General features: G+C 46.5%; 1 pseudogene; it reads right to left on the bottom strand.

Annotated features, from left to right (window-relative positions):
• Positions 1–305: 305 nt before the first annotated feature.
• LOC144254811 (melanoma inhibitory activity protein 2-like) overlaps positions 306–27,552 on the bottom strand; it is a 43,216-nt pseudogene continuing 15,969 nt past the window's right edge.

Raw genomic sequence — 27,552 nt, 5'->3', positions numbered from 1 at the left:
CTTTGAATTTTTAAAAATCCCCGACTTCAAGATTATGTATATAGAACTCCCATTGTTGCTTATGTAATAGTAAATTAATCAAATTGACTTACTCTATCTAGAATAAAATAAAATAAAAATAATTTACTGATAAAATCAATTTTTAAACAATCTTTATTTACGAAATACAATTCTAACAATTATAATTCCACTAAGCTTCAATTGGAAGCTTAATCATTTAAAAGTATAATCATTTGAGTAAAAGCAGTTATATTTAAACTAAAAATGAGAGATAGATCACTTTTGAAGTCAGATAAAAAATATTGTCAAATTTCTTGTTGTGGTTCTGTATGTTGGGTAGCAGGCTCATTTGAAGGTGGACTCAACCCTGAGGGGAACTCACTTCTACTTTCAGAATGCACGGGAGGGAGGGGGGGGAAATTCAGCTCTTGGGGGGAGATAATGAGGAAAACACCATGGCTCCACTGGGAATGGAGGGGGTGGTGGGCCCCATGGAAAATATTCTCGAGATGCTCCATACATGTTTCCTGGAGGAGGAGGAGGTAAAAAAGGTCCTCTTCTCATGAAGTGATTCCTTGGATCCACTGGAAACAATGGACCTCTGATTGGAGGGAAAGGTGAGAAAGCAAAGCCAGAGGCAGTTTCTTGGTTTTCAGCCCGGAGAGATGACTCGGGCACATTGGAATTATCAAGATCCACGTTGGAATCATTTCTACTGGATTCCATTTCAGAAAACATAGGCCCATCCATTTGATCCAAAGGCAGCAGAGTAGAACTTCTGAGTTCTGCTGGTCCCGATGGTCCACCATAATTAGAGTGACATCCATCTTGCCTTGGTAGAGGAAGACGTAGATCACAATATGGTTGGCCTGGTGGAGCCATCATCATCTTAGGGTCCTGTTCCCATGGAGATGACAGGGGCCTAATGTTATAAGGCACTCTCTGATGATCACTTATCCCATCATAGCCGGATTCTCTTCTTTCATTGATAATTTGAGGGCCCAGAGGATTCTCTGGGCCTCTTGAGCCTCTTCCTCCTACCCCTGGAAGCAAAGGTGAGCGTCTGAGTGGACCCTCCTTTCCCAGAAGTGGAGCTCCCATTTCAGATGAAGGTCCACCCAATGGTGAGGGACCATTTGGGAAATGCTCTCTGCCAATGGCTGTATTTGAAACCTGAAGTGCAGAAGGATCTTTTTAAAATTTAAACTCATTTTGGGGGAAGTTTTGACTGTCGTGAGCTTCTTGTTTCCCTAAATCATTGAGGTATCTTTCAGCCCTCTGAGCTGCCCACTCTTTATCTTATGCTTTTTCCTCATAGTGTGTAATCTGCCCCTGATAAAAATAAATGGTTCTCTGTAATTCTTCTTCAAGGTCTTTGACCTGCTTTCTATAGGTCTTAAGCTGTTCACTGGCCTGGCTGATGATTTCCTCCATTTTGAAAAGTTTCTCCTCTTGCACTACCCGGTCATTTTCCTCTTCTCTTACTATCCTCTGGAGTTTCCTTACAATGGCTTCATATATTTCAATGATGAGTTTAAGTTTCTGCTCAAGATGCTGATTCTCACTTTCAAGTCGTGTATTGTTTGACTGCAAAGATGCTTGTTCTGTCTTCAGATTTTTAATCTCTTCTGTAAGGTCTTCCTTTGTTTCAACAACTTCAGATACTAAAGTAAAAACTTGATTTCTTTCTCCTTCCAAGATTTTAAAAGAGGAATTTAACTTATCAGCATAAAGCTGTTTCTCCAAAGCTCCTTTTGGCTGATCCTCTAAGTGAGCACCGATTTCTGATTCACTTTTCATTTCCAAGTCCAAGTTACCATCGTCTGGTAGGTCTTCTTCAAGCCCCGGAGCCCAATCTTTCAGCAAGTGTTCAGACAGAGACTTAATGTGATTTTTCTTTCTCTCTTAGAACTTGTTCTTCATGTTCTTTGGAGTCTTCAAGTGTTGTTTTCTGATGATTAAGGCCATTCACTTCTTCTTCCCATACTTCCGCTTCGTGTAAAAGCTGTTTCTGACTTTCCAGGAGTTGGGAATTTTCATTTGAAACGTCTTTGATTGGTACCTTCAATCCTTCTGCATTCAGGTGAAATATTGTTAAGGTTGTTGTAGCTTCAGGTATATGTGATCTGAGGGGTTTTGATTCCTCTTCTAGGGACTTAATCGTTTTTGATATATACTCTATCAATTCATCCAGTTGAGAATGTTTAGTTTTCTCTTCTTTTAGCTCTTCTTCCAGAAAGAGTATTTCGTCCTCAAATTTAGATATGGACCTATCCAGGTTTGCATATATTGCCTCCAAAATTTCCACTTGTATTGACTCCTTCTCCAAAATGGCATTCTTTAAAGATGACTCTGAGTCTTCATATTCTTTTTGGACAAGACTGACTTTTTCAAGTAGTTCACATTTTTTCTCAATTATTTCAGAAAGTTTCAGAGCAAGCTTTTTTTCTCTTCTCAAGTAAAGCCTGCTTCTCAGACTGAAAACTTCTCCACAAAAACAAGACAACAACAAAAAATCCTATAGCTGTACGTATCTCCAACTCCCATGGACAGCCATAAGGAATAGGGAGTGTTTCCATGTCTTCAGACAAGGCCCACCACAACCCTGCTTACTTCTTCCAGGACCACTCCCAAGTATGGCTGAGGGGCACCTGGTGCCCCTCCATCATGCTAAGGCTACTTTGGCTATTCCCTCCACAACCACACCGTGCCCAGCCAAAAGAGGCTATGGACACTCAGGCCTTTGGTCAGGAATATAAAGCTGCACCAGGCAACGGAGCAGACCATTGTGAACCAGTGAGGGTGGGGGGCGCTGTGGGCATGGGCATGGGAGCCCCAGTCCTGGGCTCCCAGGGGCCTAGCACACTCACACTGCCTGTCAGGGAATCTGGGCCCCTTCCCTAGGCTGTGCATCCTGAAGTAGCGCAGGTTCAAGCCTGTCCCAGTGGAGCCAGAGAGGAGTCCTCTCCAGGTCACCTACCTGGTGATTTGGTTTAGGCCAGGCCAGGCCAGAACTTATTATGTGTGTTCCATACAGTCATAATATCACCCAGTTTGATGTAACGAAAATTCTAAACCTTTGTAAAATTTTTAAAGAGCTAGTAAATCATATACTTATATTTGTATCCTTTGCCCTTCTAATGAATCTTTCCTTTCTCCCCTCCCTCCCAGTCCTTTGTCTTTTTCCGTCCTTTATTCTTTCTCCCTTTCCTTTTCTTGCAGTGTTGGAGGTTAAACTCCAAGGCCTTCTACATGCTAGGCAAGCTTCATCCCCAGCCCTGTTGACACTTATCATAGAGGTCATAGGAATTATTTCTGATGCCTGATGATCTTGATCACCCTTTACCAGCTTGCTGGACACTCCACACATTCCATTCTTTTGTGAGACCTTTGTTCTCATCTTCCAAACTGGCTCATCTTTTTATTTTGACCAAGCTACAGAGGTCTTTATGTATTCTGGTTATAATTCCTTTATTAGACATGTGTATTTCAAATATTTTTCCATGTGTGGCTTAATGGGTTCTTTGATGATGAAAAATAGAAACTTTTACTTTTTGATTTCCAGATCATTCCACTTCCTTTTATGGTTAGTGCCTTTTGTATCCTGTCTCAGAAAGCTTCACAGACTTATTGTGAGGTTATTTTCCTATTGTTTTCCCCTTGTAGAATATGTTTTACATTTAAGTGATGATCTGCCTCAAATTATTATTATTATTTCAGTTATGGTGGTTGTCTAGAGTCATAAATGCAAAGAAAACACTCAGGTTCTCTTCAGGATTAGACCTGAACTAAGCCTCAGGCTGAAGACTTAATTTCAGTTCTAAGAAAGGGTTTTTGTTACAGTCTTGGCTTTGTTACTGACCAGAGGCCACAAACAGAACCCCCAGCCAAAGAAAAACTATGTTGACTTCCCTGGATCCAACCAGGTGGCACTAACCTTTGATTACTAACTCAGCCAACCACAATGTGGCCTTATAGCAGCCCTGGGACCAGAGAAGTTTCCCACCCCAACCTTAGGATGACCGCCAGGAGACAGGGCACTGAGGATGCTTGTATATATACTTAGGAGTAGAAACCCTGGGAGATTTTATAAACGTGTAGATAAGAAATTGTCAGTCTGATTTAGAAAGCCATTCTACCATTTTACATTCTCACCAGTAATGTCAGAGAATCTCAGTTGTTCTGTGTCCTCACCAGCATATGGTGTCAACCGTCCTTTTATTTTAACCATTCTTTGGGTATAAAATATTTTTCTGTGCCCTTAATTTATACATTTCTAAAGCACTTAGGCAAATGGGTATTAACCCATTTCCCTTCTTTTCATCCTATTACTTTCTTCATGTTTCCACTGATACTCACTCTGGTTTTATTTGAGCTACTGCAGATTGATCTAAAAATTATCTGCTTACAATTCTCATTTATTACTCTGCTTTGCCACTATGGGCAAGCCTGCTTATTTAAAAACAGATAACATCCCTGCATTTATGCCCTGTGATTCTGTACAATTTTTGACTCATTGGAATACAATTTTAATCCATGGAATTACTCATACTTTTACCAAACTATTTTTGATTGAACGAGCACATCTTACCCTTACCCACACTTTGAAGACTGAATTGCATAGGACCAAGCTCTTTGTTGTGTACTTTCTCATCTATTCCCCATGTTACCCTGTGAGAGACACAACAAGGGACTATCACTTCCATGCTTGGTGTCTTCGCTCACATCCATGGTGTTATCTGATTGACAGATGGACAGACAGCCCATGCTTCATTCTCTCACAGAGCCTGATAGTGGCCCAGATCCAGGCACTCCTGCTCTGTGGTCAGGTAGGCTCTTGTAGGGCATGACTTGCTGTCTGCTTCCTGGTCTTGGGGCTGCACATGTGGCTGGGATGGCGCCTGGTGATCAGCCATGTGGCGGTGCTGTGGGTGGTGATGGAAAAAACAGACCACCTCCAGGAGAGGTCCAGGACTCTTCTGCCCTCGTGGACATGTTGTGCTTTCCCTTACAGACCATGGGATGGGTGTACACGTGAACTCGCTCCACCCTTCTGACCTTTATCCTGATTGGTTTCTGCGCATTATATTAGCTGTGTGTACTTCCTCAATGAAGAGATCCTGCTTTGGCTGGTCTCCCTGGTGTGTCTGATTGTCCTCCGGAGAGGGATGGCTGGGTGCGGGTGGCCAGTCGACCTTTGCCTTTCTTGGCTCCTTCCTGGTCAGGGCGTGCTTTCTCCATCTCTTCTGCAGGTCAGGAGGAAACGGGGGAGCGGAGAGGGGGCTAAAAACCTCGCCAGGCTCTGTGGAGTATTTCCTTGAATGCACCCAAAATGGTGCCCAGCAAGATGAAAGCAAGTCTTACTTTTGCTCACCCATCCTCCTTATAGAAATCAGAGTAATTGTTGGCCTCCCAGAAAACTACCCTGACCATGTCATCTCCTGCCCTTAATATGTTCCCATGCACTGGGGTCTATGCTATATATATATATATATATATTTGTGTCTTTAGTCCTATAATAATCCCTTGGATAGGAGTTAACACTTTTGCATATGGATGCAAAAGGTGAGTCTGGGGAGATTGCACTTACTACCTTGTTGGAAATCACAGCCAGGTATTGTAGAAAGTGAGATCTGGCTAGGAAGTCTATTCACTGAGTCACCCTGTGCCCTGCTTCCTGCTTCTTCATTTTCTTCCTGACCCATCCGTAGCGGGTTCAACAATGCCTCCTTAAAAGATATATCCAAGTCCATCCCCCAGTTCCTGTGAAATGGCCTTATTTGGAAATTGGGTCTTTGTAGGTATGATGCAGTTATGATGAGATAAGCCTGGATTGCGTGGGTCTTAAATCCAAGGACTGGTGTCCTAATCAGCAGGCTATGTGAGAACCGGAGACACAGGGAGACACCACATGATGAGAGGCAGATTGGAGTGAGGTATCTACACACCAAGGAGGCCCCAGGATCACCACAGCCACCAGAAAAGCATGGAACAGGCAACAAAGGATCCTTTTTCTGGAAACTTCAGAGGGAGCATGGCCCTGCCAACCCCTTAATTTTGGATTTCTAACCTCCAAACCGTGAAAGAACAAATTTCTACTGTTTTAAGGTACTCAATGGTGGTAGTAGTTATGACACCCCCAGGGAAGCTGTGTGTCATCTCATTCTTCCAACAGGGAGAGCCCTAGTCATGCCGTGCTGCATTCTGCTCCTGGATATTTCCAGAAGGAATGGCTTTACCACTTGTGGCTCCACTAAAACTTGGGAGGCAGGAAGTAAGAAAAGTGGTTTTATTCAAAGCCAGCTTTGAGGAAGAAATAGGAGAAATTTCTGTCTCAAATCTCCATCTTTGGGCTCCTTGGGTCTGGCAGAAAGGTTTTATAAGAGAAAAGAAGGCAGAATGATGCCAAAGGCAGGAAGGACACGGGTCGGTTTAACTAGGCTGTATTCGTCAGAATCGTGTCCACCTGTGATTCCCCAGCACCTGCCCAGGCCAGAGGGGGTCTTCAGCCTCCACTCTCAGTGTGAGGAGCTAGAGAAACCGTTGTCAGGAAGTTTCTCTGAATTTCTAAGGGAATCTGCTTCGTGGAGATGTTCAATGCCATCCACACATGAAAGGCCAAAGGCCCAAAGCCAGGAAACTTGTTCAACATTTTTTAATCAATGATTTCCTAAATGAATTTGACCTTGGGGTCCCTTTCTCACAAAACACCTTTTAGTATGGTGTGAAGCAGGGGGAGCACACTTCTAGAAATGCTGCTCAGGGCCTAACAGGTCTCTTCCCTGGCTCGGCCAGGGCAGTCCCCGGAGCCACATGTGGGCCTCCTCCTTAATCCAGCCTGTTCATGTTTAGTCATCACTCTGACAGGCCCTGGCCCACTCTCATCAGTGCCAGAACACAAAAGACCTCTGCACATTGAATTATTATCTGAAACGCTATGAAAGTGCCACTCACCGTGGCAATATTTAATATCAGACAGGGACCCACAGGCAAAAAATAGCAGAGGCAGACACGCAGGCCTGCGTCGCCTTTTCTCCAGTGTGAAAGGCAAGAAGGCTGAGTTGCGGAGCAGCTCTGGGGGGATTCTACAGCAGCTTCTGAGAGGAATTTCCCCAAAGGCAAGCTCAAAACCCTCAATCACTACTCCGTGATGCTGCCCCGGCAGGCCTCCATCTCAGGGCCAAGCATGCCTCAGCACCCACGGGGCAGCCCAGCTAGGCCTCCCTTTTACTTGTGCCCAAAAAGCGAAAGGGAGCATTTTCTCATCTTTTTTTTTTTTAAATTATTTATTTATTCCTTCGGCAGACACAACATCTTTATTTGTATGTGGTGCTGAGGATCGAACCCAGGCCACACGCATGTCAGGCGAGCGCGATACCACTTGAGCCACATCCCCAGCCCCAATTTTCTCATCTTTTGAACTTACCCATATGTAGGCCTGAGGACAGACAGGCCACACACTTGCTGGGTCTGCAAGGGGCCGTGTCCCTCAGGTAGCCCTGTTGTGTTCTAACAGTGGACACCTTGAAGCAAGGTCAGGGGCTGCACCTGGCATCCTGTTGCCCACCATATTTCCCAAAACCCATCTCTTCCTGGGTAACTTCTTGGCAGAAATGTCTCTTTCTCTGGGAAGCCTTCCCCAGCCTACTGTGTGCCCAGATGTACCAGCCACCCTGGACGTCCTCCCTTGAGGCACTGAACACCACACAGTGACTTGAGGATTGGGTGGCTAAGTTCACAGCTATGTTCCCAGCACACAGAGGTGTCTGTCCCTCAGATGAGGATGAATGCATGTGTCTTCCCCTCAGTCCCCACTACCCTGCCCAGAGCATCCTTTAACTGAGCACTCCTCTGGTTATCTTTACTCAAACACCCCCCCCCTTCATGTTCAGTGTTTATGGCAGTCTCAAGCTCTTGCAAAGATTTCCACCCTGAGGTGCAACAAATATCTGTGTCAATTTGCATCATTCAGTTAGTGTTCTGGCTGTCACATCCCATTTTGAACTTGGTTTGAGGTTGCCAAGAAGGTCAAGGTTTCAGTGATGGGTCCATGTGCTGTTCCTGACTGTGCAGGTGCAGAGAGGAGGGAGCCCAGGGTCCAGGAGGAGGTCTCCTGTTATGGGGTTTGCTGTGGAGCAATTTCTCTGAAAGTGTATCAGTGGCAAATCAAGTTAAAAATAAGGCTGTTTTCTCAACCAGCTCAGGTTCAGTTACACCCAACGTCCTGACTCTAGGACTGCATTTAATTAGAACAGGTAGATTCTGGGTTAGCTACAGAGAGGACCAGCGGACTCATCTCCCCCTGGGCTTTGGGATTTCTAAAGATTATTCTCCCACATCAGCAACATATGTCATTTTCCTCACTAGGGAGTAGGATGGTGGCATTTTATTTTATTTTTTTAAATGGCAGCTGAGTCCAAGCCGTCTTCTAATACTTTAGTTTTTTTTTTCTCTTTCCACATTTTCTTATTGGTGCATGACAGTTGTACATAAGGACGGGATTTGTTGTTACATATTCATACATGTGCATGATATGATGATGTAATTTAGCCAATATCACTTCCACCTCCCACCCCTTTCTCCCTTTCTTCTACAGATCTCCCTTTGATTTTCATGAGATCCTTGGCTTCCCACTCCCCCCCCCCCACCTTTTTCCTCTCTAGCTTCCACATATGAGAGAAAACATACAAACCTTTCCTTCTGAGTTTGACTTATTTTGATTAACATAATGGTCCCTAGTTCCATCTATTTTCCTGCAAATGACATGATTTCATTTTTCTTTATGGCTGAAAAGAACTCTATTGTCTATCATATTTTCTTTGTCCATTTATCCACTAAAACTATGGATACCTAGGCTGTTTCCATAGTTTGGTTATTGTGAATTGTGGTGCCAACCACTCCCTAGTTCATACATGGGCATGAATGTATCACTGTAGGATGATGACTTTAATTCTTTAGGATAAATACCCAAGAGTGGTATAGCTGCGTCATATGGTGGTTCCATGCCTGGTCTTTTGAGGCACCTCCATGTTAATTTCCATAGTGGTGGTACTACTTTACAATCTCAAGATGGTGGCATTTTAAAAAGAGAAAACTGAGGGCCAGAAATGGGCTGTTCTTTTGGTTAAATTCAAACGCTCAGGACTTTTGACTCCAGACTACTGTTATTTGGATGGTTACTTTAATGAACACAAGAGAATCAGGTTGAATCAAAATTTTTATCTGTTTACTATTTGCTATGTCCCAGGAAGTTTGCTAAAAGTCTTATGTACATGATCTCATTTAATCCCTCCATTAACTCTTTGAGGTGGGCATTATCCCCATTTTATAGATAAGGAAACTGAGGGACAGAGAGGTTAAATAACTTGCCCAGGATAACACAACTGATATATGACCAACCACTGGCTGATGATTGATAGGAAAGCTATGTTTTTAACTGACTTTCTGGCAGCTTCCAGATATCCAGCTAGTCCCCTAAGGTCAGACAGATGACCTATGTGCCCTGGGTTAATGTAAAAATCCATTAGTGTCTCTGACTGTCATTCAGGCTCTGGCGGCTGGGAGGGCTACTGCGGATGGCCTCTGACACAGATGGGCATGGCTGGGATAATTAAAGGGGACTTGGAGGCTGCCAGTAATGCTCTTAAGTGAGTGATAATGACCTGGGACCAGCAGGCACTGACTGTCTCCTGGTTCCTGACTTCCTCTTGCTATCTCTGAAATCACTCCCTAGTTCATACGACCCAGGGTCCTCTGTGCAGGCCTGTGCCAGAAGCTCTAAGGATGAGACCCCTTGATACAGAGCTCCATTCAGGCCTGTACCTTTGAGATCCTCTGTGGCCTCTGTACCCACCGCAGGGCCAGCAGCTGTGATGGTCCCAATGCAGTGGCAACTGTCAATCAATGGGAAGACTGGCTCTGCCATCTAGTACTGCGGGACCTCAGGCATGTTCTAGAACTTCTCAGAGCTTTGATTTCTTCTTCCATAAATTAGGGATTTTAACATTTATCTAGTCATCAAGAGGAGTCCATGAGATCATAGATGCAGGTGGTCAGCACAAGCTAAATATTCCTTGAGTATAAGGATAACGATGATGGGGTTGGCAATAGTGACAATAATGCAGGAGGTCTCTACCTACCAGGTTCCAGCCCGCGCTAGACTATGAACTAGAATGGTTCAGAGCCTATGTAAGGGGGTGACCTTTCTTAGAAGAGCAAATGACAACATAAAACTGATAATATATTAAGTGGGCTGGAGTCATTCTTATAATTTGTATCTAGGCTCTGACTTTTACAAATTGTGTGAGCTCATGAAAGTTACTTTGGGGCTGGAGAAAAAAAGAAAGTTACTTAACCACTCTGAGCCCATCCACTGGGAAGAAATTTTGCCCGCAGGAGTAGGACTGGGCTTCATTCATTCCTGGGAGGTAGGGTTAGGTCTTCCCAGGGCACTGGAGATGTCAGCAGATCTGATGAGTGGTGGTCTCCTTGGCAAATTCTTCCTGCTGGTGGCGCTAGCAGGGTGGCAGAGGCCGTTCTTGAAGGAGAGCTGGTCTGGCTGAACCAGGTGATGGGTTTGTGTAGCAGCTCTCCTGCCTCTGTTCTCAGGAGCCACTCACCTGCAATCGCTTTCTTTGAAATTGGCTGTCTCTTTGGGGCTGCACATCCGGTCACCAGCCTAGCCCTTTCTTTGTGATGAACCTCCTCTTTGTGAGAAGGTGCCCAGCCCCTGAGGCCAGACTTCCCTGCCCATTACACCTGGCACCTGAGTAAATATTGCCTTTCTGCTGGCCACTTCCCTAGAGCAGGTGCTGGCTCTGGGCTGGGCAGTCAGGAGCGGGATGTGAGCCATAAGCCTCCAGGGACCCTGAGGACATGTGCCAGGCCCTGGGAATGCAAAGGTGACCCAAGCCTATGAGCCCTGGAGTTGGGTGCAGGAGATATAATAGAGCAAGACTGGGATCTCTGCACTCCACTCTGCACATGACCTGGGCTTTGCCATTCACCCAACTGTGAGTTCTGGTAACATACATGATTCCTGCTAGCCTCAGTTTCCCCCTCTCTCACCTGGATTAACAACATTATCTTCCTCAAGGATCGATGGGATCAAATGCACTTAGCACAAGGCTTGGTGTAAAACACGATTTACCTTCATTATCCATGCATCATTATACTCCACCGAGAAGCTTTTAGTTAGTAAGGAGCTGGACAAGCGTGGACTGACCTAGTGCAAGTCCTAGATGCAGCGGGAGCTCTGGAAAAGGGCACCCAGAGCTGCCTGGACATCCTGAAGGTGTCACTGGATGACAGCCAAGGGGAAGGAAGCCTCCAGGAGGACCCGAGGTGTAAAGGGCACATCCCTTCTTTCCAGTTACTAACACATGGATGTGTCTTATCTCCCATTTCAGGACCATGTGACATGCCGGCCATGACAAGTTATCATGGAATTTCTGAGTGAAGGGCAGTGGTAGGTGAGGACAGGAGTCCCCTCTCCCTTCAGTGATTGGAAAGTCATCGTACGAGAACTAAAGTATGTGATGGCTTCTACCAGCAGCCAATTTCTGGCCACGTAGAGCCAGGTCAGGGAGAGCACAAGAAAATGAAGAGTGTAGGGGGAGGGTGTGGGTGAATGGTGTGGGCTCTGAGCTCCCCCAGGTGGAGGAGCCAGGGCTCAGGGCTGGGCGGCCGTGGCCCCGCTGTGTCCCTGGAGTGATAGGGATGGGGTGGGGAGTCTGGCCAGGGAGCCTCCCATGGTCCTTTGTTCATATCCCGCTGGGCATGGCACTGGGTTTGGAGAGTGAAACCGCAGCCTCTAGGCTACTGACGAGGGAGGTGGGCAGGTCCCCAGGACCTGACCCCACCTGTTCAGCCTCTTCTATAACCCAAAAGAAGGCCCTTTGCTTTCCTGCTGGCTTCTTGAGCATCATCCCTCATCCCTCCTCCTTTGCCTTCTCTTGGTGGGTCCTCCCTCAGGCCTCCCCTTTCTCAGTGCTCAGCATCTCTCCATCCAGCTGCCAAGACCTCAACCCAAGAAGCCACCCCTCATTCTTCTTTTCCCTTACTGCTCCAGCCAATCCCCAAGCAAGACACTTCCTGGGTCTGATGTCCTCATTCTCTCTCCTCTACCACCAGCATGGCCCAAGCTTTCTTCACCTCCTGCCTCAAAAACTATCACCGTCTCCAGTCTGGTTCTCCAATCTCCCTCACTTGCATCCATGTCTCTTCCTGCATGCCGTACCTCACCTGAGCCCCTCTCCTATCTCAGTTCCTATTCCTCTTTCCTGCTAATGGCACTCTCACGACTTGGGCCTCTGGATTAATCAGCTTTTCATCACTGCCACCAAAATACCTCACAAGAAAACTTAGAGGAGGAAAAGGTTATTTTGGGCTCATGATTTAGATGTTTCAGTCCACAGCTGGCCGATGCCATTGCTCTAGGCGAGGCAGAAAATCATGGTGGAATGGTATGAAGAAGGAAATTTTCTCAGCTGTAAGGAGACAGTTGCAGGGACAGGTAGAATCCAAGACCACAACCCCAGTACCTATTTCCTCGAGTCACACCACACTTGCCTGCAACTACCACTCAGTAGTCCATTTGAATTATTAATCCATCAACTGGATTAATCCACCAATGAGGTTACAGCTCTCACAGTCCAATCTTTTTACCTCTGAACATTGCTGCATGGCCTAACACATAAGTTTTGGGGGGACATTCCTAGATCCAAATCATAACAGCCTCCTTATCATTTCTCATATATCCCCCAAACTGCTACAGGGCCTCAACACTTGCCCTTCCCTCTGCCTGGAATACTTCCCACAGATACCTTCACAGGTCACCGATTCCTTTCACTCATGTCGCTGTGTTAATGTCACTTCTTTGGAGAGGCCTCTCTATCCCTTTCCTTCCTATCACGTGTTTAATTGCCTTCAATGTCTTATTTGTCTGAAATAATCTCAAGGGTTTGTTCAGGTGGTAATTGTCTATTTCCCTTCAGCTCATCTGTGAACTCATCAAACTAGGCCCATGACTATCGTGTTGATTGTGGTACCCTGGTTCCTGGCATGGGGCAGGCTTTCGTGGTAGGCAATCAATAAATTTGTGTCTTGGGTGATGGAGATGGGTGGGGAAGGTGCCTGGCAGCCCGGCATGAGGAAAGTCAGGAGCCATTATTGGGTCTAGTCCACTGTGACATGGACCCTTCGTCCTTTCGGGCATCAGGGACTGGGGACAGAAATGTAAATTCTATCTATGGGCTTTTTTTTTTTAACTTTTATTATAGAAACTTTCAACCATCTGCAAAAAGTGAATAGTAAAAACCAATCCATGCACTTCTCACTCACCTTCCACAGTGGCCAACCCTTGGCAAATTTTTTATATATATTCTACAGCCCCACACCCCAGTGTTTCTGAAGCTAATCCCTGGGTGCTTCTTTCTTGTAGCAAGTTTAGAAATACTTTCCTGCAACCTCTCAGATTCCCTCACTCTTCCCAGAGTCCTCAGAGGCCCTGCCTTCTTCCCAGGTAAGACTAACTTTCAACATGCTACCTATCTGCTAAGTACATTCCCACAAAGGTATAAATGACCGAGATTTGCACTGGATCTTAGGTTGACAATATGCTCTTCCAAATTCCGTGTTTTAATGGTGGGGCAGGCAGGGAGTGATGACCAAGCCTTCCCTGTCCCTGGGTGACCCAAGCTTCAGCTGGGCTAGAGCCTGTGCTGGGTGCTCTGCAGAGAGCAGGGTGCGGACAGTGAAAGGAATGAAGGCTCCTTGTGAGTCAGAACCTGAGCTAGGGCTGTTCTGGGGGAGCCCAAGTGTCTTCAGAAGTCATTCCTGGTGACTTCTGGTGGAAAAACACCAGGGTCAATCCCTGTGGATCCCTGAGAGGCGGGTGGAGCCTCCGCTGCTTGTGAGAGCTGAGCTGGCCCTCGCCACAGCCATGGCTAGATGGGCTGGTTACATCAATGCCTCCCTTCTCTGTCCTTCTAGAACATTCCTTTGTATTTCAAAGTTGGTAAAGCGCCATTTTCATTGGATGGTCTTTTAATTTAGGTTGCATGACTGTTCTGCCAAAATGATTTTATTATAAAATATGGAAAACTCCATTTTGAAAAGAAAATAATACAAAGCAGATTTGGCCTCACATATTACAATCAGTTGTAAAACAGATCTCAACTAACAACTCTTCTTGTGACAGTGAAATAAAGATTCCTGATGTCTCCTAAGATGTCCCAGTCCCCGGGCCCAACCAGCCACCAGTTGTCCAGCTGCCTAGAGAGCCCACTGAACCTGGATCTGACCTGCTTCTGGGGAAGAAGCTAGAATCAGTCTGGACTCCCTCCCATGGGTTGTTGGGCCAATTTCTCCAACCCCACCCAAGTCCTAGACCTTTGGCCAGATTTCCCACTAAATTTTATGAGAAGCTGTGGGAAGACTCTTCCAAAATCTTAACCCATAGGTCCTGATTTATGACCTTTGGTGAGCAGGAGAATCAGCCAGAGAGCTTGATACAAATCCAGATTCTTGGGCCCCACAGCAAAGGTTCTAACAGGGGCCTGGACCCTGCAGTTTGCTAAGCTAGCCCTAGTGCTTTTGAAGCAAGACACCCTGGACCATATTGCAGAAGCACTGCTCTGCTGAGAAGCACAGCATGGTGGGTAAAGGGCAAGATTATCGGAATTGGAAATCCTGAGTTTGAATCTTGGCTTATTGACTGTCTAATTTAACCTGCCAGCACTTCAGTTTTCTCCTTTTTAAATGCAGATAATGACAATATCTGCAACCTTTGGTTTCTGTGGGTGATGTGAGACAATGTCTTGAGAGTCTAGCACAGTGCCTGGCATGATGCAAGGGCTTAGTTTGTGTTGGCTGTGTTAGTATGTTAGTATCCTAATTCCCACCCTTCCCCCATATTCCCCTTCCCGCACCCTGGCTTTTTTTTTTTTTTTTTTTTAGAATATGATCAATTATATCTCTGGGTTTTGGACCCCAATATGAAGTATTTATTAACTTCTGTGGTTTCAATATTCACACCACAGGCAATTTAGAGCTTCCAAAGTGATCAGATTGAACTTGAGAAGTGATATCCACAATTGGCTGACATGTGCTGGTATAAACTGGCTCCCATGTACCACCAATAAGTCCTGCTCACTGTGAGCCCCGAAGTGCGTGGCTGCAGCCTCAGCTGGATCTGGTAAATGCAAACAGCTATGCACAGAGGATCTGATGTAATTGCTACCTCCTGCTGCAAGGGGCAGCTGGGTTTTGCACATTTTTGCAGTCTGTGTGTAGTCATAGATGGTGCAGGAAATGGGAATTGTAGCCTCAAATTACCGTCATTGGGAACCCAGGGCAGAAATGATTATCAAAGAGCAGAGAAGGCTCCAACCCGCTAATATTTACCATTTGCCATGGACCGCATGAAAGAGTGTGATGCCTCTGAAGCCACTTCTGTCTCCTTTGCTGGTTCTGGTTTTGTTTTGATCATAGAGAATAGTAAGTTTATAGCATAAAACAAGTGTGGGTCTTGGAGCCAGACTGTCTGGGATCAAATCCCTGCACTGCTACTTAATAAGATCTCTGTGACCTTGAGAGTTGTCCAAACTCTTGGGCACTCAGTTTGCTCCTCTGTAAAGTGGGAGTATTAACGAACACCTCAGATCTATATATCTGAGCTAAATGGTTACATGTCACTTAGAAGCCTGGCCATAAGATAAGAAAAGCTCAAAGATAGCAGAGCCACAAAATGAAAGGAGTCTGAGTTTCCCCTGAAGAGAGTTTTGCAGGACAGCTGCCTGACCAGAAACCCACTGCAGACTTTCTATGAGTGAAAAATACAGTTGAACCTGAACAACACAGATTGAACTGTGTAGGTCTACTTATACATGGATTTTTCTCTCCCCTTTCTCTCTCTTTTTTTCCCCCAGATCTGTAACAGTTTGAAAAAAAAAAATTCGGAGATGAACTATGAACCTAGAAGCATTGAAAAAATTAAGAAAAAGTATTTCATAAAAACACATGTACATAAGTCTATGTCATCATTTTCTACCATTAAATATCCACAGATCTATTCTAGAAAGCTAAACATATCAAAATTTATCTTCACAATTACAGACTGCATATGGCATCATGCAATCTGGAAATGCAAAGATACAATATTAAATCATACCTGCGTAAAACTGACTGTAGTACACACTGTACTATTGTAATAATTTCATAGACCCCTTCAAGGGTCACATCACTTAAAATGCCCTGTAACTCTGATCACCCAGTAGGAGCAGTTTTCTCTCACTAAATTGCTTATCTTCACAAAAAGGGATCTCTCACTGTTTTTCTGTAAAATACGTATACATACAAAATATGTGTTAACTTACTGTTATTAGGAGGGATTCTGGTCAATAGCAGGCTATCATAAGTTTTTAAGAAATCAAAAATTACATGTAGATTTTCAACTGCATGAGGAAGGTGGTCAGTGTCCTAACCCCTGTGTGATTCAAGGATCAACCATAAATCATAGAGATTCTAGATATTTCTATCACAGCAGCTAACTTTAGGCAAATCTAATACATCATATAAGCAACCTGGGAACCATTCAAAGAGATAATAATGTTCCAGAGCCATTAAACTGAGGTATAAGGTACAAGGTACAAGAGCTCTTGGGGTCCTTTCATTGCCAGATAGAGAAAGCAATCAGCAGATTCAAATATGAACCCAGCTTGAAAGGTACAAGGGCACAGCTTCTGCACAGCAGATGGTTTTCCATGTGCTTTTTACACATGCTATGTGGCAACATCCCCCAATTTTTTAATTTGCATAGGAAGAAGTATCTTCCAAGCCACCCTAGGCAGGTCAGCTGGTTTAGAATAAAAAGCAAAGGTCTATTCATTGCCCTGTATTCAACTACGCTACTCTCCAAGGGAAACTTAGGTGCAGAGATGATGAGGCATGGCCCAGGCCCTGCAGAGAGTTGGTGAAAGTCAGCTCTTTGTGGTTACATTGGTGTCCCCAGGCTGTGGGGAAAGACTGGCAAACCTCTCTAGGAGCTGCCTTGCAGGTTGTCTTGGTCCCTTGTGTAGTGTGAACTAACTACACTGGTGGACTCTCAGGAGTACCCTGTGACTTCTCTGTCCCTGCTGTTTAGGAGCAAAGAAAGTTTCGGTGCTAAGGACCACTAGAAAGACAGTATCCTAGGAGGCAGATCTATTTAAACATGAAAAACAGAGGCCTACTTTCAATTGCTACTGGTGTTCAAACTCTTCCCATTGTGCCAAGATGGGCCCATTGCTTTGTGCCCTTTCCTGCCTCCTGGGCTGTATTCTTCAGCTCTTTGGGGTTAGCCTACAAGGCTACCTCTTAGATTGGTTCTTTCCAGTTTGCTCATTGCCAAGCCCTGACAGCTCCCCCCCCCCATGCAAATTTTCACCTGGATTCTTCCTCCTAACTTCCACTGCTGTCACCTCCAGGGGCCTCTGAGCTTTCTCACCTGGCCCCCTGCAGCCCCTTGCTCAGAATCCCCTGCCCCAGCACCCCAGCCCTCCCACTCAGCCGTTCTGTGGCTGCATTCCTCCTATTCTGTGGCTGCATTCCTCCTATCCCTCTGCAACGCAGCTCCCCAACTCCTCACAGTCTGCTTGAAAACTTTCCATGTCTTTGTTGGCTTTGACCCTGAATTGTCGATGGTTTTCTAATGGAATCAGAGCCTTCTTTGTTCCAAAGTTTTCTCATTGTTTTCCTTCCATGGGATTGTAGAAAACATCTCCCGCCAGGCACACCCTACTGTTTTTGTGAAAATTACAGGCTGCAAATAACTGCTTAAGTCAACTGCCAGATGAGGTACTCTCTTCAGAGGGAAAATTCCAGCTGTTGAAGGAGCTTATGGGCTTTATTTTTGGAGCCAAGAGTTTGTCAAGTGAAGAACAGAATTTTCTAGGTGCCCCACTCCATTCTAAGCATAAAGCATGAGGATGTCTCAGAGTGGTCTACTTCTTTCAAGGTCAAATTGATGACTCCAATACTCACTCAACCCTTTTTCTGTTGACTTCCTTGGGGCCCTTCTGCAGCCTTATGGTAGACACTCTGGGGGACACAGAGAGAGGAACAAAGTTGAGTGACAAGGCAGAGGACCTGAGGAAGAGGCCAGTCCTTATTCTGCTGCCCCTGAGACCTGGCTTTATTTTCTGTCTCAGGCTCATGAGCTGATGTGACATCCTGAGGATACTTTCTGGCTTAAGTCAGGTGGTTCCCTCAATCCAAGTAGTCTCCTCCGCTGAGACCCCCTCCCCCACCAAAAGGAAAAAAAAAAACCCACCAAATGCCTTCCCTTAAACACTTGGGGAAGGAAGCTGCCACAGATGTAAGCTCAAACCACCTCTGCCCCTTGCTCCTGGGTGACCTGCCTTTCCACAGAACTTTCTGGATACAACTGAGAAGCACATGAAGTACATTCACCTGTTCTCTGTCCCAGACCTCACTTTCCTCAAATGTACTGACTCACCCTGAAAAACATCTTGATGCACATACCATCCTCCATAGCCACTACTCAAGCAGGCCCTGAGTTCTAGAACTTTCCCAGTCTCAGGCATCCTGATCCCTCCCATCAAATCCTGCAATTATCAAACTAATCTGATAAACTAAATTATATTGGGGGGTTTAGAGAACAGTAATTGCTCAACACTCTCCTAACAACTTGCTATTCAAAATGTGGCCCGCAGGCCATGATTTAGTCCGCTTTTCTGTGCAACCAAAAAGACCTGACAAGAACAATTTTAGAGGAAAAGTTTACTTGGGGGCTCACAGTTTCATAGTCATAAATTCCATTTCTTGGGGTCTGAGGTGAGGCAGAATGTCCTGGCAGAAGTGTGTGTCAGAGGAAAGTAGCCGAGGACATGACACCAGGGAGCAGAGGGAGAAAGCTCCACTCCCCAGGAATAAAATATTTATCACAAAGCTACATCCCCCAATGACCCACCTGCTCCAGCCAAACCCTACCTAACTACAGTTACCACCCAGTTAATCCCTATAAGGGGATTGCACTGATTTGGTTAAGGTTCTCATAACCCAATCATTTCACCTCTAAACTTTCTTGCATTGTTTCACACATGAGCTTTTGGGGAATCCTCACACCTAAACCATAACAGACCAGTAGCAGCAACATAATAACATCCCTTGGGAGTGCATTATAAATGTAGACTCTTACGCCCACTCCAGCCCTTCTGAATCTGTACTTTAACAAGACCCTCAAGTGACTCAAACACACATTACAATCCAAGAAGCATTAACCTGATCTATATAATTTGCCCCTTTCAATAGTGTTATTACTTTTAAGGGTAGATATTTCATGTTAAAGATTCCGGTAGTTTGGCATTTCACACTTTTACAAAGCTTTTTCACAAGTATGAACTTGTACGTTTCGTCAGAACAGCTAGACTATACACTGTGAGTTCTTGAAAGCACCAAGATCCTGAACGATTCTAATAGTTATTTAATTAGTAGCTAACCAATTAATAAATGCAAAGTCCCCTGAGACAGGACAGGGGACACTATTTGTGTTTTAGTGAGAACACTAAGGCTCAACTAGGTCAGGATGACTCAGCTCATGAAAAGCAGGATTCATACTCCAGCCCAGGCTTCTGTCTTTGTGTCCTGTTATTAAAGTCAGTTCTTCGGGTGAGGAGTCTCTTTGATGCTCTGTAACAGGGAAATTTGAGGGCTCACCCCCTCCCATCATGCCCTAAGGACTCTGAATTCAAATTCTAAAATGAGGCCCAGGAATGGCCTTCCTGCCTGCAGGACAGAGAGCCCTATGGCAATCTGCACGGGCCCCCCAGAGCTCCATCCTGCAAGCAGCTGCAGGCCCGCTCTGCACCAGGCACAGCCCCCCCTCCTTGGATCTGGGTCTCATTGGGAAACCAAGCAGGGAACTGCTCCAGGAGACGAACACCTGCTGCTCATCCCCTGAGCCCCACCTCTCCAGGACCCAGAGAGAGGAAGGGGCCACGAAGCCCTTGCAAGAGTGTGGGTGAGAGGTGAGGCAGGGCTTATTGATAATGGTTTCCGGGTTGTGGGGCTTGTGAAGCTGAAACTATCTACCCCAGCCAGGATCCACTTCCTCGCTGGCGCTGGGCTCTGGCCATCCACCTGGAATTGGTTAGATGTGGCCAAAGTGCAGGGAGGTGCATTAGCAGAGGAGCTCCCACGTCTCCGCTGAGGCCGACACAGGCATAGTAATCAGGAAGGGCAGGGGCGTCTGGACAGCAAGAATGCTCCAGGCTTCCCTAGGGATCAGCTGCAAGGAGAGAAGCAGATGAAGGCTTTGTTGTTTCACAATTTCCTCCTGTCTCAGTCCTGACTTTAGAAAAGACCTTTTCTATTTGGGCGAAGGAACAGGGAGGGCAGATGTCTCTCCTTCAGTGCCCTGTCTTCCGTTTTCCACCATGGTGCCCCTGCACCCATGCTGACATGGAAAAGGTTCAGTGCAGGGGACTGCAAGCTCCACACACTATCTCTAATTTGCAGTGGAGGCCATAGTAGCAAGGTGCTCAGGGATTGGGATTCATGGTGTGTCACTGTCCCCTGCAACTTCACTCACTTTTTGACCTGGGTGCCCTCACTGTGAAGAACAGATGGGCAAAGATAATAATCTTAGTGACAGTTAACACTCTGAGCATATCCAGTACTGGGCATTTTACATGCATTCAATCATTTGATCCCAATCCCAATCCTAGTAGATAGGAAAGACCTGTTACATTTTACAGATGGGGCAAAGGAACTACAAAATGCCACACAATTGCCCACAGCCACACACAGAATGGAAGAGCCCTTTCAACCACCTCTTAGAGTACATTTAAAAATATATTTTTTAGTTGTAGGTGGATCTTTATTATTTATTTATTTATTTGTGGTGCTGAGAATCAAACCCAGTGCCTCACACATGCCAGGCAAGTGCTCTACCACTGAGCCACAACCCCAGCTCCTCTTGTAGTAAATTAGTGAAGAAAAGGCATCATGGTGTGCTGTACAGTGCAGCAAGAGGACCTGTGCCCAGGGGACACAGACCATGCTTCTCGGTGCTCTGGGCTCAGGCCTGTGGATGAAGACCAGGAGAAATGACTGACAGAGGGACATGTGAATCAGAGCTTCACCCTGGGACAAATAGAAGGATCTGTCAACTGTTGGGCTACGTATCCTGGGGACTGGATTGGAAAGGCAGGAGGCCTGAAGGCTGGGAGGAGGCTCTTTTAGCAGGACAGAGATGAGGGGTGAGGGATGAAGCAGGGCAGAGCAGACAGACTGTGTATTAGAGCAGAGGTGCATTTGATAGAATGCAGCCCCTACAAAGGTGCTTGCAATGGTTCCTCTCCCAGGCTGGGGCTTCCAAACCAGAATGGGCAAGCTCCCTGTGTCTCTTCTCTACATGACCCATGGCAGGGATGAAGTGGATTGAGGTTAGATTTGGTTCCTAAAGTTTGGCCCAGTGGCCCCCATCCTTTCCAAGGCAGCACAGCTCTTCCCAGCAAGCCTAGCAAGGTAGTGGGTAGGCTCTGGTACCTCCAGAGGTGGTAGGGAGGAGTCGAGTTGACCTTGGTGAACTTCTCAAACCCCAGCCACCCCTGGCATGGCCTGAGCCATTGTCCTTTCTTGGCTCTTACAGATAACTGTGCGGCTGAGTGGGCTGTTGCCCAGGAGAGTGCTGGGAAGCTGCGATGGCTGGAGGTGACTTCACCTCTCAGGACTCTCTCTAAAGCCCCAGGGGATGAATGAAAGTTTGGGCACCAGAATGTTGGCACATAAAGGGGCATTTGTAGGAAAAAAAAAAGAGATTTCTTAAATTAGAATCCATCCGTTCTATGCTAATGCCTCCTGAAGGAAAACTTCCAACTTGGATCCCAAGCCTTTTCTCTCTTGGACCCACTTGTGCCTGTAATTAGGAGGCTGTGGCTCTTTAATACAGCCGGAAGGCCTGGCTTGATCAGGATGTGCTCTTTTTGAGGCTAAAATCAGGTTCACATGCTCTTTCTCTTGGCTATGGGGCTCCTGCTTTTTATTTCCTGTGTTTTGAGTGGAAAAGTAGATTCCTGTGTGATTTATTCTTTTCTCGCTGGCAGTAATAACTGCCAGTTACCCAGAAGCATGATTCTGACAGCTGGATTTCTAAGGTTAGGTGATGGCTGTATCATGGAGCCCTTGTTACTTGGTTCCCTGGTTGGCTAACCATTCCTCCTTTCCCCGAGATGGAGGCTGCTTGCTACAGAGAAAAGTGATTCTTCTGTGTGAACTGATCATAGATCCTGATATCCCGCAGGATCCTCATACGGGAGAGAAGCAGAGGTGAGCAGAATCATTGAGAAAACTGAAGAGAGCCACTTGACCTCACAATGCCATCCACCATGTGGACAGCTGCCATACTGGCTTAGACAGCTGGGCTTTTGATGAGCACCTTTAAATGGACTGGCAGGTGTATATGGGGTGACCTAGGTTTCAAGAAGAGGGTGAGCCTATTGCTGATCTAATCGCCACCAGAATCTCTTCTGCTACCACCAAGAGTGAGTAGAACTCTCAAAGGGATGGTCATTCTCTGATCTCACTGGTTATCCTCTCTTTATAACTCAGTGTGAAGGTGCCTGCCATTTCTAATCCCCTCTTATGGGGATGACTGGCTTTGTTTCCTCTTCAAGAGGTTTCAGGAATCCGTGAGTCAGTAGGGGATAAAGAAAGAAATCTTGTCCAACAGCAAAGCTTTCCTAATAAAAGTGCAATCCCTGGCAATTTCTATCTGTGTAAAAGGTCAGTTAGGGGCAGTCAGTGGGCCTGCAAACTTAAACTACAAAAGTAGAATTTAGGTAGGAGGAAGTTCTACAGGAAGGTGGCCTTGGGGACCATCTGTTCTGAACTCCTCATGGCTGGGTATTCCCTCCACAGCAGCCTTTTCCCTTTATTGCCTCCTAAAAGAGACTATTTAAATATCCTTTACCTTAATCAGTCCCTTCCATGAGATTTCAATATCATAGATCTACTCTGTTGCTGATTATGTCCTCTTGGAGGGACATTATGACAGCTAACAACCCCCCCCCTGCCATCATGATTTTTTGTCCTGCTGCAGGTGACACCATCCTCTGTGAGGGAGCCTGCTCTACAGCATTTCCCTGATCAGTAGCTGTGCAGCTTCTGCTTGGATGCCCCTAGCACTGGAGAGCTCCCTATCTGCTCCTCTGGAGGGGAGATCCAGAGATGGCCAGCTCTGTGGTGAGAGACTGCTCCTCCTATAGGTCTCCTCTTCTGGACCTATTTCTGCTTCCTGCAGGCACAAAGAGCACATTACCTGTCCCCGCTGCCCATTCGACCTGTGAGCCAGTGACAAGTGACCACTCATGCCACATTTGTTCCCTGCTTGTCACCAAGGCTGCCTTATATAAAAGCCAATCTACTCTCAGAGCTGACACTGAGGGCTTTTGGTGATACAGTAGGTTGAATTGAAAAAGACATTGAAGTGTCCAAATCCCAGTATCCATGAATGTGACCTTATTTGGAAGTAGGGTGTTTCTAGATAAAATTGAATGAGGTCATAGTGAATTAGGGTGGGCTCTAAACCCGATGACCAGTGTGCTTACGAGAGACTAAGACCACTCACACACACACACACACACACACACATCCCAAGACACCGTGTGATGATGGAGGTGGAAGTCGTAGCTGAGGAACTCCTAGGATTGCCTGGAGCCACCAGAAGCTGAAGGAGGAGAGGGAAGATTCCTCCTGGAGCCTGGAGCAGGAGCACCACCTCCCAAGCCTTCATTCTGGGCTTCCAGCCTCCAGAGCGCTGGGGAACACATCCCCGTAGTTCACTCAGGTGCAGCCTCTGTTACCGTCCACTTGGGAAGTTAACACAGGCAGGTAACAGGAAGGAGAAGGTAAAGGGCCTCCCCCCTCACACATATTTCTCAGTTTATGGCTAGGTGAGTAAAATTTTAAGTCAATTTTCTGGAAATTAATCATGGCCTCTCAGGCCCTTTCAAGGAGTAACCTCAGACTTTGAAGAGGGGATGGAGGGAGGCCAACTCCTCTCAAATAGGCCTTCTCTCCTAAAACATTCTAGAACCTTCACTGTGTCTAGTCATGATGAAAAATAATAAACCGACACCAGGCTCAAGTTACAAAGCTGATTCCTCCCATCAACCCCGTGAATCAATGGTGGAGAAATGGGTCCAGAGAGGCTACGTGATTCACCCCAAATCACATAGGTCACAATGATAGGGAAAGAAGCTGTGTCTTTGAACATTATTCCCACCGACCTCGTTGTGCCTCAGCTGCTGCTTCTGTAAAATAGGGTAACAGTAGTTTCCACATCAAGTGGAAGTAAGATTTACAAAAGAGCAACACCTGGCCCGTGGTAACAGCAAATAGAAAGTGCTTATGATGATGATGATCCTAATTGTAAAGAGTAAGATCCTCTTGTGAAAAAGGCAGCCTTGGAAGACACTTAGCAATAGAGAGAACAAATGTGATTGATATCTACAGAGACTCGAATGAATCTCCTGAGAATTACGCCACCTGAGAAAATCCGCCCCCCCAGAGACTCTGTACCGTCTGATTCCATTTATATTATGAAATGACGAAGTGTTAGAGACGGAGTGCAGGCTGGCAGATGCAGAGGTGAGGGGCGGGAAGGAAGTGGATGTGGTTATAAAAGGGCAACAGGGCGGGCGTGGGGTGATTGTGGCTTCAGAACTGTTCTGTATATCAGCTGCAGTGGTGGAACATGTACCTTTATGGGAGATAAAACAGAACTGAACTCAACAAACACGCATGTGTGCACACACACACGTACAGAACAAGTCCATCTGGGGAAATGTGAACAAGATTGATGGACCTATTAATGAGAACATCCCGGTTGTCATATTATACCATAACCTCATAAGATGTTGTCATTGGAAGAAATTGGGTGAAGGGCACACAGGAGCTTTTATTTCTTACAAGTGCATAAAAATCTGTGATTATCTCAAAGCATTAAATTGAAAAAAGCTAACTTTGAAAATAGAAATGTAAACAAAATAAATCAGAGAATGAAACTGAGTTCTCATTTTTCAAATCCAGAATTTATTTTTCTCTTTGGAATTTTCCATTTCTCTCTCTCTCTCTCTCTCTCTCTCTCTCTCTCTCTCTCTCTCTCTCTCTCTCTCTTTCTCTCTCTCTTGAGATAGGGTCCTGTTAAGTTGTCCAAGTTTGCCAGCTCCTCTTGTCTCAAACTCCTGAGCAGCTGGCACTATAGGTGTGCATTATCACACCCAGCTCCCTTTGGGATTTTCCTTAGGGCCATGTAGTGTGTTCAGTTACGCTGACTTGGGAGATGTGTATGTGAGCCCACTGTACCAGGCTATGTGTGTGTCTCAGAGTCTGGGCTGGGGCTGCTCCGCAGTCAGGCTGGAGAAATGGAAGTAGGGGAGAAGCCAGAGAAGGAAGCCTGGCTCCCACCCCTGCCTGTGGAGCCCCAAGGCAAGTGATGGGGAGAGATGATTGGGACAAGTGAGGACGCTGCCCATAGTCCCTCTGGGTATGTCTCTTCAAAGGAGCAGCAGAGGCAGGGAGGAAAGCTGCCGTCAAGCTGCTACTTGAAGAGGGATGAGGCTGAGCCTGAAGAACCTTCCATCAGGGACTTGCCGGGACCTGCTCAGGAATGTGGTAGGGAGAACAAGTACAGCAGTGTCCATTGCCTATGACCACATGAACGTTGCTTGTCCTGGCCACAAATAGGCCAAGGGCATCACTGGAGAAGGCTTCATCATCATCTCTGGGGAATGCACCTGCTCCCTCTGCACGTCCAGCTCTGTGGGAGTCGTGACTCACCTGCCTACCTGCGGCCGTTCCTTGAGGCAGAAACCTAGAACATGTACCACGTTCTGCAGTGACTGGGTGGAGGTCAGAGGTGCAGAGGTGCTGTCATTGAGCTGTCTGCCTGCAGTGCACTCAGAAAACCTCCTTGGAACCAGATTCTGAAGGACTCCTGGGTGAGCTGATCGGCTGGCTCCCTGAACCATTTGTTTTGAAAGTGAATGTCATCTGTTTCTTTGTTCTTTTAGTTGGCAGCTACAGGTTCAAAAATGGAGAGGCCCTAAGTCCCTCCAGCCCCTCCTCACTTTAGCAGCTGACCCTCGTTCTGGGTTGGGGTGGGGATGAAGGAACCTGCCTGGTGTCCCACAGCACACTGAAACCCAGACATGTTCAACTCCAGCAACCGAGCTCTCCGCAGCACGGCCATTCGCTTTCTATCCCCAGGGTACACTCAGCAGGGCCTCAGAAGACTGTAGCTCTCAGTCAAGGGGGGCTTGTCCAGAGACCCCTCCCCTCCATGAGTTGGCAGCAGAGTTGCCTCTCTTGACACCCATTCCACTGTCCCTCCACCTAAACTGCGAAACCCTCTATGACCAGTCAGCCTCATGCCACTCAGGACACGTGTATAGAGGAGTGAAGTGACCAGTCACAGGAGTGAATGACACAAGTCCAATGTGGACTGCTCTAACACTGAAGAATGGTGGGTTCCTCAGAACGATGCCCACAGTGTCTAACACCCACCTCTCTGTCCCATGCACAGCCCAGTCCTGGTACAATCATAGTGGGTCCTGTCACATGGCTGTCTCCCATGATGGATTGAACAGAGCTACCAGCATAGGAAGAGAGGGGAAAGTGAAAATAAGCCAGATCTGGGAACCACTGGACTCACCTAACAAGGAAAGGCACAGGGCAGGATAGGGCAGGAAGGCCACATTTTGTTGTTCTGGTGGTAGGCAGAAGGGTGAGTACGGTAGAAGTCCGCAGCTGGCATCAGGAAACCTGGATTCTGTCCCTACCTTGCCACCGCTCTGCCCAGATATCTCAGCATTCTTGGGCATATCAGGGGTGTACCCAGGGACAGGTGGCAGAAGGAGACATGGCTCCCACCCCATTTAGCCAGAATTGTGCCTCTTCTGTCTGATTGCACTTTGGAGCCCACCTAAAGCTATTTTGAAAGGACTCAACAGCTCAAGCTGCTCGAAAGCCATCAGCTAGATGTGTGAGCACCACCAGAACAGATCTCAGCTTCCAGAATGAGAGTGACACCTTGGACAGATGGTAGGGGGACCGTTCCTGTAGAGGAGGAGACTTCTTAAGGGGGTGCAGGCTGGGGGAGGGAGAGACCCACTAGGAAGTCCCGGATGCCTGGGGCGAGCAGCTGACAGCCTTGCTCACAGACGGGGAGGGGATGCCAAACCTCTGCGAAGCTTAACCTGGACACAGTCCAAGAAGATGGGGCTGTGGTGCCCTGGAATTCCTCTTCAATTATTATAAGCTGTGCTCTGGTGACAGCGTGTTGCTGAAAACCAGAGATGACCATGGGAGAGGGCAATGAGCCCAGGTATGTGGGGGTCGGGCTCTTCCTCCTCCAAGCCTGCTCCAAAGCAGCCCTGAGAAGAGTTGAGCCCAAGGGGCTCTGAACCCCCATGGACATGAATTGTGAACTGTGGTTTTGTCATTGCTGTCCACAATTTCTGAAGGCCCAGAGCAGAAAAAAAATTACAA

Source organism: Urocitellus parryii, chromosome 1 (genome assembly GCF_045843805.1).
Source record: "Urocitellus parryii isolate mUroPar1 chromosome 1, mUroPar1.hap1, whole genome shotgun sequence".
Taxonomy (NCBI): Eukaryota; Metazoa; Chordata; class Mammalia; order Rodentia; family Sciuridae; genus Urocitellus; species Urocitellus parryii.
The sequence above is the reverse complement of the archived record's forward strand: the minus strand, read 5'-3'. Positions and strand labels throughout refer to the sequence as shown.